This window comes from Nansenia antarctica (assembly GCF_963989245.1).
Source record: "Nansenia antarctica genome assembly, chromosome: 18".
Taxonomy (NCBI): domain Eukaryota; kingdom Metazoa; phylum Chordata; class Actinopteri; order Argentiniformes; family Microstomatidae; genus Nansenia; species Nansenia antarctica.
This window is the reverse complement of record NC_137691.1, coordinates 1,623,237-1,627,505: the sequence shown is the minus strand read 5'-3', so window position 1 is coordinate 1,627,505 and position 4,269 is coordinate 1,623,237.

The following is a 4,269-nucleotide window of genomic DNA, read 5'->3' as shown; positions in this document are numbered from 1 at the left end:
GTGTTTGTGTCTGTGTGTGTGTGTGTGTGTGTGTGTGTGTGTGTCTGTGTGTGTGTGTGTGTGTGTGTGTGTGTGTGTACCTAGTGTGTGTGTGTGTGTACCTAGTGTGTGTGTGTGTACCTAGTGTATGTGTGTGTGTGTGTGTGTGTGTGTGTGTACCTAGTGTGTGTGTATGTATGTGTGTGTGTGTGTACCTAGTGTGTGTGTATGTATGTATGTGTGTGTGTGTGTGTGTGTGTGTGTGTGTGTGTGTGTGTGTGTGTGTGTGTGTGTACGTTTGGGAGAACACAATGCAGTAGGTCCTGACTGATAGTGTGCATTGCTGTCCAGTTGCAGCTGGCTTGTTTTCAGATGGATGCATTGATAGATAACAGTTATGATAATAATAATCATAATCATAATAATAATCATAATATAATAACGTACATAATGTATAGCACTTTTCCTGCAAACGTTGCAGCTCAAAGTGCTCCAATGATGACAGCTGATGTGGGGGAGATCTTGAAGGCGTCCAGATATCTTTTGTCAGCCTTTTTGCAATGCAGATGATCTTGTTTTATCATGTCATTTGCTACCTTAAATACAGTTATCGGGGCCAGCCATGCCCGCATGCTCTGCTGCGCTGATTTGACTTTTAATATTGTATGAGGGGATCAATTCCCTGTTCCATCAAATAATTCAAGGCATTGCATTGATACGTGTTTGTGCATTCATGGGTTGAACGCATTGTGGCAATATACAATGGATTCCAGATTGCTCTGTGGTGAAAACGTTGAAGGTCTGTAATGCAATGCCGCCATCAAGGGCTGACCTATTGATATCAAAGGCTTTTGATGCTGCGCGTGGCAGACAGGGGAGTCTGTTCAAGGACAGAGTGCTATTAGTGGCACGTTCTAACCAGAGGATAATCATTAGGCCTGAATTAAGGATGAAGGACCTGGGGAAGGAGAATGTACGGGGAGATAGGGAGATAGGGAGACAGGGATACAGGGAGACAGAGAGACAGAGAGACAGGGAGACAGAGAGACAGAGAGACAGGGAGACAGAGAGACAGAGAGACAGGGAGACGGGGAGACAGGGAGACGGGTAGACAGGGAGACGGGGAGACGGGGAGACGAGGAGACAGGGAAGACAGGGACACAGGGAAGACAGGGACAGGAAGACGGGGAGACGGGGAGAGAGGGAGACGGAGAGACGGGGAGGCAGGGTGAGAGGGAGACAGGGAGACAGGGAGACAGAGAGACAGAGAGACAGAGAGACAGGGAGACAGGGAGACAGAGAGACAGGGAGACGGGGAGACAGAGAGACAGAGAGACAGAGAGACAGGGAGACAGGGAGACAGAGAGACAGAGAGACAGAGAGACAGGGAGACAGAGAGACAGGGAGACAGAGAGACAGAGAGACAGGGAGACAGGGAGACAGAGAGACAGGGAGACGGGAAGACAGGCAGACAGAGAGACAGGGAGGAGGGAGACGGGGAGACGGGGAGTTAGCGAGACAGGGACACAGGGAGACATGGAGACCGGGAGAGAGGGAGACAGAGAGACAGGGAGACAGAGAGACAGAGAGACAGGGAGACAGGGAGACAGAGAGACAGAGAGACAGGGAGACAGGGAGATGGAGAGACAGGGAGACGGGGAGACGGGAAGACAGGCAGACAGAGAGACAGAGAGACAGAGAGACAGGGAGACAGAGAGACAGGGAAACAGAGAGACAGAGAGACAGAGAGACAGAGAGACAGGGAGACAGAGAGACGGGGAGACAGAGAGACAGGGAGGAGGGAGACAGGGAGACGGGGAGTTAGCGAGACAGGGACACAGGGAGACAGGGAGACAGGGAGACAAGGAGACCGGGAGAGAGGGAGACAGAGAGACAGGGAGACAGAGAGACGGGGAGACAGAGAGACAGAGAGACAGGGAGACAGGGAGACGGGGAGTTAGCGAGACAGGGACACAGGGAGACAGGGAGACAGGGAGACAAGGAGACCGGGAGACAGGGAGAGAGGGAGACAGAGAGACAGGGAGACAGAGAGACAGGGAGACAGGCAGAGTGTTCCACTGCAGGTGGAGGAAGGAGGGGATCAGGTGTGTTGAAGTGGTCCAACATCCTGCAAGATAAGACTAGTTAACCCTGTTAGATAAGACTAGTTAACCCTGTTAGATAAGACTAGTTAACCCTGTTAGATAAGACTAGTTAACCCTGGTAGATAAGACTAGTTAGTTACTGTTACATTGACAGGCATAAATGGACATGATAGACTAGGCGTAGTCAGAGAAGAGGCATGTTTATTTGTTAACAAGGCCGGTGGGTGATACCACACACATCCCACACTCTGACTCACACTGTCTCTCTCTCTCTCCCAGCCAACGCACACTAGATGAACCCTGCTTGGTACTGTATGACAAACAGAAAATGTGTGATACATAATCTCTAATGTTAGACTGTTGAAGGGCATTGTGGTGAGTGAAAAAGACCCTCTTTAAAACACAATAGCGTTAAATAGGCCATCACACACATGTCATGTTCTTGGTTGTGGGGGTGTATTGTTCCACTGTGAAATAGATACTGAGAGTAAACTGATTGAATGGTCCAGGTGGTGTGGTTGACGGATGGACCACTGTCTCACTCTGTATCACTCTGTGGTATCAGTTTGTAGGGTAGACGTGTCTGTTACCGTGTAAATTAAATCCGAAAAAACGCTTCTCTGCGCCCACAGTGTTCTAACTTTACAGCATGAATTAAACATTCGCTATCTAATGAATGTTCAGGTAATTCTACGTGAACCGAAGCGAAGCTATCGACCCGTAGAAATCTGAGGTGGAGGTACTTAGTAAAACAGCCTAGTAGGCCTTGTATAAACTATCACCGGTTCTCAAAGTCTCTGTTCAAACAAGTTTATCTCTCTATCATGGGAAAAGTATTGATGTAAGGCAAGGCAAGGCAAGTTTATTTGTATAGCACATTTCATACAACGGGGGCAATTCAAAGTGCTTTACATACAACATTAAGAAAATACAGAAAAAGAAGGATAGTAAGATTATTATATATTTTTTTAAATGGCAAGAATAGGTCATCTAATGTTCGCGCTTGACAGGGAAACATAGGCAACAGGTGCAGTGGTCTGTTTGTGTAACAATGGTCACTAGTCACTAGCAGCGCTGTGTGATAAGGCTTGTTAGCGAAGCGGGCTGTTGGTGTAACGTGAGAGGTCAGTCTGGGCTGGATGTTTACGTAGGCTCCTGGGGTCCCCTGGGTTAGACCGACCACACACAGAGCCCTGTGTAACCCGGTCCCCAGACGCAGGCCTCCTTAAATCACATGTGTAGGCCTATATGTCAGGAAGTGTCTGGCACAACAGAGGAGGGATCAATAATTGATTGGTGTCGCATCTTCCAACCTGAGAGGCGATGATTGCTGCATGTTAAAGCTAATCTAGCCGCTTGCAATGACCTAGCAGGACAAAGGCGAAACCACGTGCAACTCTCTCATTTCTGACTAACAGACAGAGTGAATTATAAGAGGACATGCTTGATTAGTTGGCTCTTTAACACCAGAACAGCCGTGCTTATGTTACCTACTATAAGAGCCGCCCCAGGGGTCAAATAGGGGTCAACATAGCCTTTACAATGGGAAGCTGCTACTTACACACAAAGACCACTAGTTGGCGCGTCTTGTAAATTAGCCTGCCTCCTACACAGAAAAACTGCAAAATATCTTTATACTAGCTTATCCTGATGTGATTTTGAAAATGTAGGCCTAAGGATACTGGGTGGTAGAACACACATATGTCGGAAAAGTCATGAAAGGAGGGTCCTGAAATGTGATCGAGTGCAAAGATGTAACATTTCCTTTTACTCTCGAGACCTGTATCTGAAGTGGTGATACACATCTAGACCTGTGTTTTCTTAACGGTAACAAAGCACCTGAGAGCCTCCCTTAGCTCCCCACCGCACTTACCCAAGCCCCGCCCCCCCGGTCCCTCAGGTGTGCCTGTGCTCTGACACCTGACGCCTGTGTGACTCCGCGGTCCACTTTGCACATTCCCTCCCCAGGGGTGTCCTGCCCGGCAACGGTCCCCCCCGCTACCCTCCCAGCTCACTGTGTGTGTGCTCAGTCTGACTCTGTACACTCCACGACTGTTTGCTTTAGCATCAGCGGTTTTACCTCAGAATCACCAAGTCCTTACCAGTCTTTACCTCAGAATCACCAGTGTTTACTAGACTTAAACTTCAGAATCACCAAGTCTTTTACCTCAGTCTTTTTTGTAGT